Source organism: Eucalyptus grandis, chromosome 6, assembly GCF_016545825.1.
Source record: "Eucalyptus grandis isolate ANBG69807.140 chromosome 6, ASM1654582v1, whole genome shotgun sequence".
NCBI lineage: Eukaryota > Viridiplantae > Streptophyta > Magnoliopsida > Myrtales > Myrtaceae > Eucalyptus > Eucalyptus grandis.
The window spans coordinates 15,375,746-15,395,116 of NC_052617.1; the positions used below are offsets into that span (position 1 = coordinate 15,375,746).

At 37.8% G+C, this 19,371-nt stretch overlaps 1 long non-coding RNA gene and 1 pseudogene across 1 annotated transcript; both read left to right on the forward strand.

Annotated features, from left to right (window-relative positions):
* Window positions 1-100: 100 nt before the first annotated feature.
* Window positions 101-2,712, forward strand: LOC120294636. Its single transcript, XR_005551878.1, has 3 exons — window positions 101-174; window positions 1,542-1,613; window positions 2,656-2,712. It is a non-coding gene; the product is annotated as an uncharacterized LOC120294636 (long non-coding RNA).
* Window positions 2,713-8,988: 6,276 nt separating this feature from the next.
* On the forward strand, window positions 8,989-16,493 carry LOC104451586 (annotated as a pseudogene).
* Window positions 16,494-19,371: the final 2,878 nt, after the last annotated feature.

Sequence of the window (19,371 nt, forward strand, 5' to 3'; positions counted from 1 at the left end):
TACGACATTGTGAGAGCACTGCTCCTTCTCAAATAGTTTACTTAATGCAAGAGAGCCAAATCATCTTGGCAATGTGACGATATCAGTGCTTTTTCCTTATAGGATTCTGAGGAGCTGCAATCTCATAGGAGAGCTACCTGGTTATCTAGCAAAAATGATAACCTTAAAAATATTGTGAGTGGAAAATGACTTTTTCCCTTTCCTATTCCAGGCAGAATAGATAATTTTACCCTTAATGAGCGAAATATATACTAGTTTATGGTTGACCATTGATTGCAGTTAAAGAACCCATTTAAGATGGCTTGACGCTCCCTTACTAAATTCAATGGTGTTTTGATATTTTCTGTTGATAATGCTAAAATGTGAATCGTGATGTGGCATTTAAGTTTCTAGTGATTGTGGCCTCTGCCATAGAATATACAGTTTCGCACAGAAGTATATGGACCTTTTCTCTCTTTGTTTTCATTTCGCTGGGAATAGAAACCACAAGAATGGAGTCTTATTTACTTTGGTTTGGGTGCCCATTTCATCTAATTTACTTTTGCTTTGATTTGTTTTCTTAACTTCTTCAGAGCATTGATGCAGAATGGAGGGTTTTAGTGGTTGATTGTCTGGAAACTTTCCTTCTAGTGGTTTACATTCTCATATCTCAGCCCCACAATATCTAAGTAGAATATCATGCTTGACCGTCATATAGTTGTATCATGCTCGACCGTCATGTAGTTGTCAGCCATAACGTTCTTAGTTCAAAAGAGAGCATGGCTTCAAGTGCATCTCTATACAAGTCAAGTCTTCTTATTCACCTCTATAAGATTTTGTACATGCTACATTTAAGAACATTTTTTTGCCGTTCTGTCGTCGTCAGCCAGCAATGCTTATTTTTTGTTTTCTGACATTTTAAATAACCGAATTTCTGTGGTTCTGGTTTGGCTTATCATATAGTCCATTTCCTTTTCTCTAGGTTCAACTAGGTTGTACTTTCTCCATCGATTATATTGGACTGCAGAGTCATTCTTTCCCTTTTTTTTTCTTCTTTTTTTTCAAATCCTCACTTAATTTTTTATTCACTCATGATCATATTCTACTTTCCAATCACCCTAGTATTTAGTTGTCATCCCTTTCTTCATGACTAATATGTTATGAAGGAAATCTGTTCAGTACATTATGATTTTCTTTAGTTTTGGTCCTATTAGATAAACAGAATCCCCTGATTGAACTATACTATGTTGCATTCCAAGGGATGCATATTGAACATGTTGTAAATTTGATTTACAGCAGAATTTTTGTATATTAACAGCGTGCGACCAACTCAATGAACATGGATTTTTTGCGATGAATGCCTCTGGAAATGAATGTCTAGTAGAAAGCATAGGCACGGGGCAGTTGACCTATATGTCTAAACTTCTGAATTGGACCTGTAGGTTCATTGATGTAGCCTGTGTTTGTACAATCCTCCAAAGTATACTCAAAGAGTGTCCAGTATGAGTCAGTTAAAACTATCTTCTCATTATATCTCTCCTTTCCATTCAATTGTTTTGCAGAGACCTCAGCTTCAACAAACTGAGGGGCGAAATCCCTCCTTCCTTTAGCAGCCTCTGGGGAGTTGATTATATGTAAGTATTTTGATGCTGAACCTAAGCTTCTTTTTCGTATTTTGTATAATAATCTCAAATCTCTATTCGTTTCTGTGGCCAAGCTGTAGACATCTCTTGCTGTAAAGTAGTTGAGCTATCAATAGAACTTAGACTGCAATAACGTGTCCAGTTTATAAGCCTTAAAATCCTCGTCTCTGAAAGCTTATTATTTCACCATCCAAATTTTACAATGATTTCGGTTATGAATTTATGATTATTGTCAACTAATTATTTTTTGTTGGACTCTAGTCTTGGAGCAGACATAAATCGATGATATTCTGTTGCTTATTGAGCATGATTGACAAGTATCAATTGAGTTACTTGTTTATGCTGGAAGAGGTTAAATGGATCAATGTTACTCAAGTAATTGGCAGTTAAATGTGTATGTACTTAATGCATGTCCTGTGCGCCTGTTTTATGATGTATGGGAGATTTAACATAGCAAAGTCCTTAGTCTCTCTATTTGGTTCTTTCCACAACAATGGCCCTAGATTGTTTGGCGAGTGCAGTTCTTACGTGGTATTTAGAAGGTCTGCAGATAGGACCTTGATGTCTTATCCCTAGTCTTGAAAATGATGAGAAATTGTAGTCCTAAGCTTCATGGACTGTTTAACAACGGCACATTCTTTTCATCTTTCTGCCCAACAATTGACTGTTTGACATTGGCACATCTTCCCTCATTATGTCTTATAAGGAAAAGAACATTATAGCGAAGAAATAGTTAATAAGCGAGGTTGATAGTATTCTTCATTATGTTCAACTTTGTGTACTAGTATTTTGGTAACCCATGCACTCCAAGTTTTGCAAGGATCAAGTTTTTCCTCTGTCACTGATTTCCTTTGTCTTTCTTCTCCCGCCAAAAGCTCTATATTGATATCATGAGTTAACTGATTTTTTTCTACACTTCTAAAGATTAAATGCTTTTAATCTGCTAACTAATGCATTTTTGAGGCTCTATAGTTTTTCAGTTTGAGTGCGTAAAGTACACGAGGAACTAACTCAGTCAAATAATCCTGTTTAGCTATCTGACTGGAAACCAATTGACTGGAGCAGTCCCTGGTTGGATCCTGCAGAAAGCAGAATTTGTGTAAGCTTCGCTACCTGAAGAAAAATGTCTTGGTTAATTCCGAATTTGCGTCTAGCTCTATCTGGCTAATCTTGTACTGTAGTAACCAATTAGGCATTCCCATCTTGAATCCTTAAGGTTTGTAGCCGATGGACTTAAAAGGAAACATCACAAGTACCTTTTTTCCTTGTTGGGATCTGTTAATTGGAATGTTATATGTAAGACAAGAGGCTGAATTGTATGGTAAGCATGAAAGAACAGAAAGCAGATTTTCTTGGAAGTGCCAAGTTAGCCCCACTTTCCCCTAAACAAATGGCCCTTCCCAGTTTAGATCCTTTTCAAGCCTCTGGAATGATAAAAATAACACTCGGAAAATCTTTACTTCCCCTAAATCCTCTTTGAAAGTTTGTCTAACACATAACCCTCACGGTATGATTAATTAATCAGGCTATTTCTTGCTGATAATTGTTGGTGTTTTTGCGGAAGCGTGTGTGTGTGCAAGTGTGTATGTGTGAAATATGGGCTACAAAGGCAAGGGTGTATGGATTAAAAAAACAGAACTGTTATTATGAAAGTAAGTATTACAAAGGAAGGAGTGGTTTGGTTTTTCAGCCAACTAAAACAGACACCACACCTCTATTTATAGGCGTGAGCACCGCCTCTTCTTCACCGACATTGAGCACAAGAAATAATAAAAAATTTCAGCTTGTTTCTTTGTCCCTGCATGTTGCGGCTTCTCCCGATTATTCTGGTCTCTCCTCCATTTTTCTGCATTTTTCTATTCTCTCCAACTCTCAGCCACTTTTGTTGACTTTTCTTTGGCCTATTTGCTGTCCACGTGTTCTGCTGCCCACGTACCAGAAAATTCTTCAGCCTTTGAGAGTCTTCGAAGCTTGCTTTTTGCTGGTTTGTTTTGGCCAACTTTTTCTCTAGTGTAGTCTAGAATTTTCTACAAAAATGGATCACTTTTTTAACACTCCTCCTTGATCCATTTTTGTGATACTCCAAGCATGCTTCTTAATGTCTCGAATTTTGCTGTTGGTAGTGCTTTAGTGAATATGTCCGCAATTTGATCTTCAGTCTTACAATACTTTAGCTCGATCTCTCCTCTGCTTTGCACTTCACGAATGAAGTGATATTTTATATCAATATGCTTTGTTCTTCCATGAAAGACTGGATTCTTTGATATAGCGATTGCAGACTTATTGTCGCAAAGTATCGGAGTTGATTCCGTTTGTGCTTCTCCAATGTCTTCTAAAATTCTTCGAAGCCATATTGCTTGACTGGCGGTCATTGCAGCTGCGATGTATTCAGCTTGACAGATGTGCCACCGAGTCTTGTTTTTGGATATCCATGAAAATATTCCAGAACCTAATGTGAATGCATAACCAGTGGTGCTCCTCCTATCATCAGCTGAACCAGCCCAGTCGCTATCAGTGTAGCCGATGAGCTTGGCGTTAGCACTTGGGCGATACCAAATGCCGTAATCTATAGTTCCTCGTAAATATCTTAGAATTCTCTTGGCTGCTCCAAAATGAATTTGGCTTGGACTCTGCATAAATCGTGATAATAAACTTGTTGCGTACATAATATCTGGTCGTGTAGCAGTAAGATATAGTAGACTCCCAATTAGGCTTCTGTAGAGTGAAGCGTCTACTTTTTCTGCTCCATCTTCTTTCAATAGTTTCTCATTCATCACAAGTGGTGTTGCCACTATTTTGCAATTATTCATCTTGAATTTTTCAAGGAGCTTTTCTGCATATTTCTTTTGTGAGATGAATATTCCTTTATCTTGATTAACTTCAATACCGAGGAAATAGTTCATCAAGCCCAAGTCCGTCATTTCAAATGTCTTCATCATTTCTTCTTTAAATTCTCGGATCATTGTCTCATTGTTTCCTGTATATATGAGATCATCTACATATAGAGAGACAATGAGAGTGTCGGACTTACCTTGGGTCTTGATGTAGAGTGTCGGCTCACTCATACTCCTCCTGAATCCTTGCTTGATGAAGTACTCATCGATTCTACTATACCACGCACGTGGCGCTTGTTTTAACCCGTATAGGGCCTTCTTAAGCTTTAAGACTTTTTCTTCATTGCCTTTGACAATAAAGCCTTTTGGTTGAGCTACATATATTTCTTCTTGAAGGTATCCATTTAGAAATGCTGATTTTACATCTAGTTGATAAATCTTCCAATCTTTTTTGTGCCGCTAAGGCTATAAGTGCTCGAATAGTATCAAGGCGAGCGACGGGAGCAAAGTTTCAGTATAGTCGATACCTGGTTGTTGCAAGTATCCTTTCGCCACAAGCCTTGCTTTATGCTTCTGGATTGATCCATCCGCATTGAGCTTCGTCTTGTAGACCCACTTGACGCCAATGATCTCTTTGTCTTGGGTCGATCGACAAGCTCCCAAGTTTCATTTTCTCGATCATCTTGATCTCTTCCTCCATAGCTTTTATCCAAACTTCTTCTTTGGATGCTTGTTCATAGTTTTCAGGTTCTAAAATAGCAAAGTTGCATGTGTCGTAAATTCTTCTAAGGGCTTTTACCCTTAGTACTGGAGACTCTGGAGTAGACTCTTCTTGTGTTGCTCTTGGAGAGCTTGGTGGAGTTATATCGTGAGTGGTGGAATCCGGTACTACTCCTTCTTCTTGTGACGTTGTCTCCTCTTGAGCAGGTGGTATGTCTGGCAAGGTTATGTACTTCTTCTCAATCTTCTCGCTTTCCCAATTCCAGGCAGCATTCTCGTCGAACTCAACGTCTCGACTAATCATTAGCTTTTTAGTTCTTAGGTTGTAAATTCGATAGCCTTTTGATTGGTCACTATATCCAAGGAATATTCCTTTTCTGTCTTTTCATCTAGTTTACTCCTTTTCGAGCAGGGATGTGGACGTAGCAAATGCATCCAAACACTTTGAGATGCTTTGCTGAAGGCTTCCGTCCACTCCATGCTTCGATTGGAGTTTTATTTTGAACTGCTTTAGTTGGACACCTGTTTAGTAGGTATACAGCAGTATAAACTGCTTCTGCCCAGAAAAGTGTTGGGAAGGCCTTTCTCCTTTAGCATAGACCTTGCCATCTCCATGACGGTTCTATTTTTCTTTCAGCTACTCCATTTTGTTCTGGGCGTAGCCAACAGTTAGTTGATGATGGACTCCTTCATCTTCACAAAATTTATTAAACTCCTTTGAATTGTATTCTGTGCCTCTGTCACTTCTTAGGACTTTGATTCTTTGGCCACTTTGATTCTCAACGTGGTTCTTGAATTTTCTAAAGATAGAGAAAACCTCAGATCTTTCTCGAAGAAAGTATACCCACGTCATTCTTGTGTAATCGTCAATGAATAGGATAAAATATTTATTTTGACTTGGTGTAGGTGTCCTCATCGGACCGCACACGTCCGTGTGGACAAGTTCTAATGGCTTCTTAGCTTTCCATGCACCTCCAGATGGGAAGGACTGTCTCTGTTGTTTTCCAAGAAGACAGCCTTCACAAACATCTGAGATTTCTGTGATGGCTGGAAAATCTCTCATCATATTTTTCTGATGGAGAATTTTTAGCCCAACAAAATTGAAGTGGCCAAATCTTGATGCCATAGCCATGAATCATCAAGTTGAGCTTTCATGGCTATATCTTTGACCAATTTCCATTGAATAGGAAAATTGTTATTTTTCATCTTAACAGAGGCAATGATATTTTTATATTTATCATAGATAATGCAGGTATCTCTATTAAAATATAGAGAATACCCACTTTGTATCATTTGGCTCACACTTAAGAGATTTTGTGCAAGACGAGGGACTAAATATACATTACGTATATATTTTGGGCCTTTATTCGTTTCCACGGCGATGGTGCCTTTTCCTTTGACATCTACTAATGCACCATTGCCCAACTTTACTTGAGATTTCACCGACTTATCGATATCGGTGAATATAGTTTCGTCCCCTGTCATGTGATTGCTACACCCACTATCGATGTACCATATTTCGCTTTTATTGTCATTTGCCGCTTGGCCTGCGTAGAATGTATTCTCTTCACTTTCTTTTTTTTCTACATAGTTTGCTCGATTATTTGTTTTCGAGCGACAATCTTTTCTACGTGGCCATATCTTTTACAAAAGCGGCATTGTTTTTTATTTTTAAACCAACAATCCTTCTCCAAATGATTTGTTTTCTTGCAAATACCACAAGGTGGATAATTTTCTTTTTTTATAATTTCTCCTCCTCTTTTGTTTTTCCATGAGCTCCTTCCATCATTTTTAGTTTGATGAGACCGTATATTTACTTTAGACTGAAAGGCACTTTCAACCAAATCTTCATCTTGTGCCATTAGTCTTTTCTCATATGCTTCTAGAGAGCCAATTAATTCACTTATTGATAGGGTCGTCAAGTCTTTAGTTCCTTCTATAGTTGTAACTATAGAGTTGTATTTTTTTGTAAGTGACACCAATATTTTCTCAACAACCCTTTGATCAGTTATCCCATCTCCATAGGCTCTCATTTGATTAACGAGTTCCTTTAATTTTCCACAATATTCTTGTACGGTCTCATAATTTTTCATTTTAGAATTCTCAAAATCTCTTCTTAATGTTTGAAGACGAATAGTGCGTACCTTTTCCGATCCTTGAAATTCTTCTCGTAGTATATCCCAAGCCTCTTTTGCAGTCCTTGCTCCAATTATTCTCGGAAATACGGTTTCCGAGAGTGCTTGTTGGATAAAATATAGCGCCCTTGCATCCTTTTGTAGTTGATCCTTCGAAACACTTGCACTTAAAGCGGAGCCTCGTGACCTTTTTCCACGATGTCCCATAAGTCTTGGGCCATCAAGAATGTAGTCATTTTTATGCTCCAAAAGTCATAGTTGTTCCCATCAAAAATGGGAATGGGAAATGAGGACGAGGTAGAGTTGGCCATGGTTTAGTTAGTGGGTATTTGGAAATAGTAGTTTTAGGAGTGGGTGGGTAGGACAAACGCCCGACACCAACCAAAGACGTGGCTCTGATACCACTGTTGGTGTTTTTGCGGAAGCGTGTGTGTGTGCAAGTGTGTATGTGTGAAATATGGGCTACAAAGGCAAGGGTGTATGGATTAAAAAAAAACAGAACTTTTATTATGAAAGTAAGTATTACAAAGGAAGGAGTGGTTTTGGTTTTTCAGCCAACTAAAACAGACACCACACCTCTATTTATAGGCGTGAGCACCGCCTCTTCTTCACCGACATTGAGCACAAGAAATAATAAAAATTTCAGCTTGTTTCTTTGTCCCTGCATGTTGCGGCTTCTCCCGATTATTCTGGTCTCTCCTCCATTTTTCTGCATTTTTCTATTCTCTCCAACTCTCAGCCACTTTTGTTGACTTTTCTTTGGCCTATTTGCTGTCCACGTGTTCTGCTGCCCACGTACCAGAAAATTCTTCAGCCTTTGAGAGTCTTCGAAGCTTGCTTTTTGCTGGTTTGTTTTGGCCAACTTTTTCTCTAGTGTAGTCTAGAATTTTCTACAAAAATGGATCACTTTTTTTAACAATAATAATGTTTATGGGTCTGTGTGTCTGAGAAACTCTCCAAGCAAAATGAGCATGCCTTGGAGAAAGTTGTTATTACCTTATGGGCGTAAGAATGAAGCTCTTATGAGGTAGTTTAAACATTTGAATGGTGGTCTGGATATTTTCTAATAAGAAGATCCAACTTTGCGGTCGTTTGAATCACAGTTCTATTTTTGAGTCTTTGCCTTATATATCACGTCTGATATACTGTTACTAGGTGAAAATGTATTTATGCACTCCAACTAATTATAAAGTCTCCATTGACTCCAATTAGTCTTTCTCCTTTTAATTAGTTGAGAAAAGATATCTTTAATAAAGATAAAATATTACTTTCATCACCTTTTGATGTTTTCGCCTTTCAACTTGCCTTACCTGTCCAGATTTTGCAACTGGTCTGCATTTTTGTACACAATAATCATTTGATGGAATGACTTTCTGTGTATTCTTCAAATTGATTATATTTTGGAAATGGTTGACTATTTCTCTGTGTAGTGACCTATCATACAACAAATTCACTTTGGGATTATCAGAGTGTCAAGAACATGATGTGTATGTACTACTCCCTTCAGTCTAAATCAGGGATCCCCTCAAATGTGCGATTATGATTAGCCTATAATACTGCTTGCATACGAGATTTCTATTTATCTACTGAATATTGATTTTGTCTTTTCTCTGCAGCAACTTGTTCGCAAGCTAGGCGGTTGACAATGCGTATGTTTATGATTAAATGTTTCACCAAGAGATTTGAATTTCCAAGGACCTGCATTTTAGTTGTTTATGTATGTAGCATGGAACTTCATTCAGTATGATGATGATTGTAACATTAAAATCTTTGTTGACTTGCTCAGAACCTCATATCCTGCCACAAGTGAGCTTGCCTCATGTTTGAAAAGTCAGCAATGTCCAGGAAGTAAGTTGATCTGTTGTGCATCCTATCATTATCATCAAATCCTAATATTGCGTTGTACTCTGTGTATTTTCTCATCAAAACTCTCCTCTGGGCTATCAGTATCATTATTTGATGACTAATGCATAATTACTCTAGATATTTTAAAAGCCGCCTCCATGAAATAATGTCTTTTTTGTAAACTTGGGAGTTTCCATGTGATCTTTTAATAAGGGAATGCTAGATAACAGAAAGAAGACTTGATTTTTCTGTTTGTGGCTGTTTCATTACTCCATCCAGATCGGTATAACCTCTTCATAAATTGCGGTGGGAGTGAAGTAACAGTAGGGGACATCACATACACTGAGGATAAAGAGCCGCCTTCAGCTTCAAAATCCTTCCTGACTGGACATTACTGGGCCTACAGTAGCACTGGCCACTTCCTTGATGACAATACTGATTCAGATACATATATAGTCAGCAATAAATCTGAACTATCCATGGATAATGCGCAACTTTACATGAATGCACGGCTTTCTCCTATCTCTCTAACTTATTATGGTTTTTATCTGATGAATGGGACCTACAATGTAAGCCTTCATTTTGCGGAGATAATGTTCACAGGCAACAAAAATTATACAAGCCTTGGAAGGCGAGCTTTTAATGTTTATATACAGGTAAATTTTGGGCACCATGTAGTGCTGGTTCTTAGATGTAAAGCATATAAAGCGTTTAACATGTTATGATTGGATTTTTTTATCTAGATATCTCGTATTTGCAAATCATGATCTTTGCACAATTGGTCCAGTTTGTTGAGGCTGAATGTTTCACCTTGTTCTGTGTAAAGACACTCAAGTTGAATCAGATTAAATATTATCTCAGGGGAAATTGGTGTGGGAAGATTTCAATATTGAGATTGAAGCAGGTGGAGTTGGAAAGGCGGTCATAAGAAATTTTACTACCATGGTGACTGAGGGCACTCTGGAGATACGTGTTGGAAATTGGTGATTCATTTTCAATAAAATCTAGAAGCTACTAACTTAATGGAGAAGGAATGAGTCGGCAACGTTGCACGTGCATGCAAGAAAGATGAAGAGTCCAAGTTGAACTTGAAGACTCTGTGAAGAAGCATCAAAGAGAAACCTAGAATGAGCTAGAGAAATCTACATGCAATCTACGTGCATGGGAAACACGTGAAGACCTCAAGCTGATCAACAAAAGATGGGCACACATTATAAAATATTATAGGAGCTTGAACGTAAAGGAAAGCCCACAATTGTTGACTCTTAACCATGAAGGAAGAAGGAACGAGAAGCTTGGAAGAAAGAAGAAAAGAAAAGCAAAGTCCAACTTGGACTTTGACTAGAAGAGAAGAAGCCGCACGAGCAGAAGACAAAGAAGCTGCAATTTTATATTATTCTTGTACTCAAAGTCGGTAGATATGGCGGTGAACTCACGCCTATAAATAGGCTTGTAATTGATCATTTGAGAGTGTGTGAGGGGAAACCCTCCACCGAGAGTGTGAGGTCCACCTTGTGTGGGAAAATCCTCCACCATGACTATCTTCATCAAACTATTTCCTTCAACTAATGAAAATATTTCTTCCATATCTCATGTCATTTATCCTTCAAATAATCCTACCTAGTCCCTTGTCTATCCTCCACAAAATATACCATACACTTGCACACATCACAAACCAAAAACTATAACTAATATCAAAACCATGCTTCCGCACGCACACACATCTAAAATTTTTTAACAATACGCTTCTATTGGGCTGGGAAAGGAACCTATGCTATACCTGTCCGAGGAGTCTATGGTCCTCTTGTATCTGCCATCTCCGTCTATCCTGGTATGCAGATAGACACTTCCATGTTTCACTTGGTGCTTCTCTATTGCGAAAGTTACTTGTATTCATATTAGGAAAACTACCCATATTTTGTCTAGATTCAGTTACTTGATTTGATTGCCAATGTCCACTCTTAGATTCAGGCCATCTGTTACAGTTGTTCAGATAAATTTCCAAAGTAGCTGACTAGGATTTATCATTCTTCTCTTAAGAGGCAAAAATTGGCTATGGTTTGCTTTGTTTTCTTTCTATCTGAGCATGTTTCTGTGTGTATCTTTAATCCTTCTATTCAGACTATGAAACAACAGCCTTGTTCACTTTTCTACTATGGATCAACGACCATTGCGCCTGTATTATATAGTACAGCCTTGAGAATGAAGAATATATTTCTATTTATTTTTCTTGTTCCCTTTGTATTTAGTATTAAATGTTCCAAAGATGATATCTTCCTGTGCTCATTAATCTGATAGTTTTCGTGGAGTGTTCTGAGCAGTTCTCATGTCCTCCTGATTCTCAATTAGTGCTGTCCCATCTGTTGGTTTCTGTGTTCACCAAGAAGCTACCGATATATTTCCACACGTGTGCTTACCCCATTTACTTGAACATTTTTGGGTAAACATATGTTCTTTCTTCACTGCAGATTTTGAAATCCCACGAGAGTCGGCCATAATAACTGCTGGTACAGTGGTTGGGATTGTGGCTGCTATAGTTTTTGTAGTTTTTCTTATCCTGGGCATCCTTTGGTGGAGAGGATGTCTTGGGCGTGAAGATGAAATGGCAGAAGGTAGTTGCTTACCTAGAGTCTCTGTCATTTAGTTCACATAAATATGTCAAGAAATATGAGAATGTTATGCACTCTGAATACGTTGTCCCCCTTCCCTATTCTGGTGGGGGAGGGGGGTAATCACATTGCATCTTTTATATATCAGCTAGATCACACGGTTGTCCTGTCAAACTGTTGGTGCATGACTCTTCTTCTTACCTTTTCTGGTGGGGGAACAGGTAATCTCAATGCATCATTAATACTGCAACTAGGTTACACAGTTCCCTTGTAAAACTGTTGATGCATGACATTTGTGTATTCCATTGGAGATTTGATTTGACGTATAAAGAAAATCAGTTATTATTAAGCCATGATACAGCTGAAGGGTCATAGATCCATTTGGCTCACTAAACTTTTAAATGGAAATCTGAGAAATGAAGGGATAGATAGTTTATAGGAAGAGGACAGTAGATTTCCTAGTGTGTGAGTGTGTGTGTGTGTATGTGGGGTCTTCTTGGGGGCACGATTGACCATATATATACTGAATCTATGTTTCAAGACATTGAAAACAAATGCCCGCTTCGCATATATGAGACATTGAAACATACAACCCTGTGTTATGTTTCCAAAGTGGGCTTTCTCTATGATTTTTCTTTTCCCCTACTACTAAGTACCCTGAAAACACTTTTTTTTTTCTTTTTTAAGTACATACTGAACCAATACCAAAGTTTCCTAGAAAATAAATTTCAAGATGCTAAGATATTCAGTGATAATAATGTTTTTTGGTACATCGAGAAGGAATTGCTCCGTTTTTGTTAGATGGTAGGTTACATACTATAGTTGTTGACTCCTCCAAATTCTGAGAAGTTCCAAACCATGGTGCAAATTTGAAGGGTCTAGCATTGCAAATTGGTTCATTTACCTTGCGACAGATTAAAGCTGCCACAAACAATTTTGATCCTGCCAATAAGATTGGAGAAGGTGGTTTTGGTTCTGTGTACAAGGTATACAGGAAAATCGGTGAACCCATTTCCCTCAATTCCCAATAGAAAAGCTGTGTAGAAAGCAGCATTCAATGTAACTGAATCTTCACAGCATAAATCTGATGCGAAAGTGCATATGCAGGGTCTTCTGTCAGATGGCACCACTATAGCAGTGAAGCAGCTTTCATCAAAATCAAAGCAAGGAAATCGTGAGTTTGTGACTGAGCTTGGGATGATTTCTGCTCTTCAACATCCACATCTTGTGAAACTATATGGATGCTGCATTGAAGGAAATCAACTTTTGCTGGTTTACGAGTACATGGAAAATAATAGTCTTGCTCGCGCTTTATTTGGTAATTTGATATCACACCGTGCTTCTCTAGCTTTAGTTAATGACATGGGACTAATGTAGCTTTGATGTCTTCTGATACAATTGAAGGTCCTGAAGAATTTCAGTTAAAGTTGGATTGGTGGACAAGACACAAGATATGTGTGGGTATTGCCAGGGGCTTGGCATATCTTCATGAAGAATCCAGGCTGAAGATTGTGCATAGAGACATCAAAGCTACTAATGTTTTACTAGATAAGGATCTCAACCCTAAAATATCAGATTTTGGTTTAGCAAAGCTTGATGAAGAGGACAACACACATATTAGCACCAAGATTGCTGGAACTTAGTAAGTTTATTGCTTTATGTTCCTGTTAGCCTAATTAGGAGTTGGTCAGCGACAACATAAAAAACTGGAGTAGAGATATCTCGTCTAATTTAAGAAAAGTGAGTTGAAAGGAGCTTTGTGGTTGACTCACATCATCCCAAAGTTTGGTGCTCAACAAATGGGGCTTAACCGCAAAGCTTTATGCCTGTCCCACCAATCTTCACGTTAATTACAGAAAAATTGTTAATTATGTCTCGTACTCTACCATTAAGTAATGGTACTTTGATATTATGTAAATGTTAATTTGAATACAACTTAGTATTATACGGAATAGAGCTAATTCGCCCATGTTTCTGTTGTATACACACGGAAAAACGTAAATAAGCATGTTCACGTATTTGAGACGTTTGCATTAACATGTGTGAAAAGTCAACTTGTTTATGAAAATGATGTGACTAGTTAGGGAAAAGATAAAACTGTAAGTTCATTCTACCTACTCTAACAATAATTCAACAAAAAAGAACTATAACATTAACTAATTTCCATTATCTCAACAAACTTAGATAATCTGATACAATTTCTGGAAAGTTCATATCCTCCTACGTGAGATTTTACTCAAAAAGATTGATAATACCCTATGTGCTCCATTTACTACTTTAAGAACAATTCAAGATAAACATTTCATAAGGTAATTCAGTGTGCCCTACCTAATGCGTTCACTCAGACAAAAAGCTTGTGAAATTATCATGATACAATTATAATGCAATACATTTTAATAGTCTATATTGATGCGTAATTTAATTGTTTTTATTATGTTTCCCCGTTGACAAGCAACTTAATGCAAAAAAATATAATGAACAACAACTACTACTATATGTTAAAAAATTTCACTATAAATTATCTATATGCTCCTTTGTATGAAAAACACAGTTTTAGTAAATATGTCTCACATGACATTGACATAGATGTTGCACTTGCAAGTGAATTTAAAAATCATTTTTTGGTCAGATTGCCTCTTTTCCATGTCATAAAGTCACATATGTAGCCTGATAATTAAATAGAACATTAATGGTCTTTTTTTCTCTGAGATATCCTCGGTAAATTCTATCAAAAAATTTTAGGATGCACTTGTTTTTTTATCTACTCTTGAGACCATAGTGTCACATTTAGGAACGTCTCTTTCTTTTGAATTTTAGAAATATTAAGTATGTTCTATATGAGACAGTTACCTTGTTGCAAACACAAGCACTTTTCTTATTGTGCAGCGGATATATGGCACCGGAGTACGCAATGCATGGTTACCTCACTAACAAAGCTGACATCTATAGTTTTGGCGTCGTTGCTTTAAAAGTTGTTAGTGGCCAGAGCAACACTAGCTCCCAGAAAACTGAGGAATGCTTTAATCTACTTGATTGGGTAATCAACTCTATCATTTCAATTATGATCATATCCATATTTAAATCTCTGCTTGTGCTGGTGGAAAATGGATTACGAAGGTGTAAGCGTAGTGTGTAACTCCTCACATGCACTTTTAATGGTTGCAAATGAGTGTTACGGTTACCAGCTATCGAAATTTGCTCAACGAATTATCATGCTGTTATTTACAATTTGTCATTTCAAATTAATCCAGTTCTTATTATGTTGGTCTACACTGAATTTTCATATAAAATCTTTTTTTGGATTGAAGAAAATTCTATTCCTTGAAATTTGGCGTAGTTCAGTTTTAGTCTTTATGTTTTTATGCTTGACATTCATACTCCCTGAAGTTTCATTAGCACCAAACAAGTCCTTCGACCACTATGGAATTTGGCAATTACTGTCAAATTATAAAGTTTTCAGGACCATGTCTTGACTAGAATATTCATATACTTTTAATTGAGGCATAACTTTTTTCACATTCATCTAATTGAGTCCTTCAGTTAGATTTTGTTTTGCTTTGATTGAGCAATCATTAGAAAAAATAATCATTGTAAAATAACCTTGAGGAAAACGTTTTCTGAAATTTTCCGGTGGTCATTTCACGAAAAATGAACTAGTTAGAAAAAATATTTTCCATCAACAGAAAAAAAGTCTTCTAAAATAGGTGAAATTGTTTTTTTTTTTTGAGAAAGAGAGAAAAATATTTTCCATTTCTTCTTTCACCTCGCTATTTTTCACCAAATACATTTTCCTTTTATTTTGCTGTGTGTAAGCAATCATTTTTAGTCCTCATGAAATCTGATTGTCGCCCGGGTTGCATAATCAGGTATTTCTTGCTAAACTAGAAACGAGAGTAGAAGGCAATGGATGGTGTAAAACATTGAAGAACGAGTCTACCATTTCATGTAATGACCCCGACAAATAATTTGTACTGATAAAACTCAACAAGAGCTGGGGATTTCTTTCATTTATACCCTATAACAAAGATGAAAAACTAGCAGGTGCTTATCAATTGCATTTGTCACGTAATAATCAAGGGACATAATATACTTCTTCTTGTTTTAGTATTTAGAGCATATTTTGCAACTGATCAGTACCTGAAGCTTGAGAGGGAAATATCTTCACTTTTTATTTCTGTTTCTAGGCACACTTTCTGAAGGAGAGAGGAAATTTGATTGAACTAGTTGATTGGAGGCTTGGTTCTCACTTTGACAAAGAGGAGGCGCTGGCATTAATAAAGGTAGCTCTGATGTGTACTAATGCGACTCCGGTCTGTGGTTAGCATGCTTGAAGGCAAGGTTGCTGTTCCGGTGCTGGACTCTGAGGGCACTACCATGACAGAGGAGAAAATTGAGGCCATGAGGAAGCATTTTAGAGGTGGCGAACATCAGGCAGTTATTGAGAATATCACCAAGAGCATGTCCACTGATAGGCCATGGACTGGAACCGCTTCGTCTGCATCTGGTAACGATCTCTATCCAATACTTCTGGATACTGATTACTGGCAGAAGAGAGAGTAAGAAATGGTTTGTTGTGTTCTAAGTAAATTAGTTCCTGAAAGAACTGGGCCTTTATTTGGTAATCCTCGCACCGGAACTCCTAAATTTTGCTTCAAAGTTTCTCTTTCCCTCACGTTTGGAACAGAAAGGTATAGATAATATAAAGAAAACAGCGACTGTTATGCAATGCAGTAATTGTGTATTGTGAATTAATTATTGGGGAAAGGCATAAGACAATTGCTTGTGGTTGGTGGTTTTATTCGTACTGTTTCTTTTGATGTTGTTATTCGAACAGACGATGTTACTACTTTTCCTCTTCAATCAATAGCCGTGTGGACGGTTGTCGCTGTAAGGGTGGGAATCTATTATGGAAGCTTATCTTTGTTTGAATGGCGAGATGTGCAAAGTGGCGCATTCTTGCTCTGTGTGTGTTTTGTTCCCGAGCTCGACCTGTTATATTGGTACCTGAGAACTATAATAAGAAAATGCGAGTTTTTTTTTTCTCTTCGGTGTGGATGACGCATCGCCCAGTTCATCTGTCCTATCTTTAAGAAATGATGAAAGGGGCAGGTTCTCTAATGAATACCAACGACCAATTTTGCAATGGAAAAGCATTGAATGGTTTAAGACTTTTTTTTTTATATTAGGACATAGGATGGAAAGGAGCTAATATCAAGAAATTGGCAAACCATAGAAATGGTTTTTCTTGTCCTCATCTCTTCACATCGTCTTTCATCTGCGTTCCTTTCATTGGATGATGACATGTGCATTTAATATCAAAATAAAGCTAGATAATATCGGGATTAGAAACATGTAAATTGAATTAGGATATTATAAAGGAATAGAGAATTCACATAAGCATGGTTATTGTTAGGCCAAAGAAAATACAGGTTTCAAAATTTAAGATAGGTTATTAGATTCTTCGTCTCTGTTGACATCCAAAATTATTGTTACTGATGCATGCTGGTCACAAGGGGCGTTGACGTTAAAAATCACTCTCCCTATCTCATGTGGGTACCTAACCCGTGTCAGTCATAAAAGTAAGGATGTCCAATGTTTTCAAGAGCCCTTGGGCTGAATTTCGATGGGCCTACAAGTGGAGATGCATGATTTGATGATAAAGTAGTTGATTGCCACGTGTCTAGGTCAAGAGATATTACTGAAGACATAAAATTCAGATAAAATTGGCATCAAGATTTAAGTAGGAATAGTTGGTGCTCAAGAAGGCATGCAAAATCAAAGGAGTGGTTATTACTTGCTAGACAAGTCATGTGAGCATTGTCAACAAGTTAGGAAACAACAAGATATGGATAAAGTAGTTAAGCAAAGAATGTGGGATAAGTTAGGAGCGACTTTCAAGGAAAGATCAACCGATTGACGATTACTAGATTGTCCTATAAAAACCGTAGACAATCCAACGAAGAGCCCCCTGAACAATACATCAAAATCATTTATCTTATCCTTTAGTTATCTTAGCCTAGCCTAGTTTAGTTGTAGTCTCGGATTCTTGTCGTTGATTCAATTCTCACAAGTGTCTATATTCTAGGTAGTGTTGTTAATTAGATTTCAATGTTGTCCTACCATTCAGCGTCATCGATTAAATTCCAATGTTGTGTCCTCATATCCATCTAGAAACAATACCTACCTTGTGTTATTTCCACTGTCTAGCATTGTCGATTAAATTCTAATGTCTCCATCTGGGAGTAGTACCTATCCAGTGTTGTTTCCACCATCCAGTGTCATTGATTAGATTTTGATATTGTGTTCTCATATCCATTTAGGAGCAGTACCTACCTGGTGTTGTTTCTACTATTTAGCATCATCGATTAGATTCTGACGTTATGTCCTCATATCTATTTAGGAGCAGTACTGTGGCACCCCTCGACGGCCCTCGATCCGTTAGAGTCACTACAGTTCATTTACCTTTCAATTTCCCTAATCACATGTCACTCTGATACCATTTCAATTGCAGCGGGTCAATACAACCGGGGGGTTTACATTTTTTTTTTTTACTAAAGGTCCCTTGCCCCAATTCATATACGGAAGCACGTCCAACAACTCTCTTCCCTATATTCAGAAAACGATGCACACCAACTAAACATCTTATATGAGTTAAAGTCGAACACTTTTATTTACATAAACCAGATGGACATCGTTCATCGGTACATCAAAATGCTGTAGTCTTCTATACTCGACTACACTTCAAAAGATGACCGACATCTCCTCCAATAGTCATATACTTAAAGTCCATCGATTAGTGTCGGCGTCCAAAAGCTCCTTCCTTTGCTATCCTCCTCCTCACGGTCATATCCAATCACTCGATCCGTTTACTGGTAGCAGTGGCAGCAGAGGTATTTTATCTAGTCTGAAATGTTGGTCCCCGAAGGGGTGAGTACAACCACTCAGCAGGTAAAGGACCCAATAAACTACTCAATGCATCACACAATACAATCATAACAATCATAGCATAAGACGTATCATGCAAGCATTCATGCATAATTTACCTTGGAGCCATGCATATGTCATCATACCACATGTATACACATCCTCATGTAATCATCACCATCATATCATACATGTGCCATCATGCCATAGGTGCACATACATCCATGCACTTACCATCATCATGTCACACATATGCCATCAGGCCATAGGTGCACATACATCCATGCACTCATCATCATGCAGTCATGCATACATGTTGCCATACCATGCATAATTCAATTTCAATTTCCCAATTTTATTCTTTTATTTTGGGCCACCACATTTCTCTTTCCCGGGACCAATATTTGCATCCCACATTTATTGCTCGCGCCCAAACTGGTATCGCGAGGAACCTCCGGGCATGTATTTAAAATACAACCGGGCATCCGGCACCCCCGCATTCCGGGCATCTCGTATCCCAACTGGTATCACGAGGAACCTCCGGGCATGTATCCAAGATACAACCGGGCATCCGGCATTTACACTCATTGGCCGAGCATCTCGCATCCCAACTAGCATCACGAGGCATCCCCCCGGGCACAAACCTCCAGGGCTTTTGGAATTACGTACCGCCATACCACCA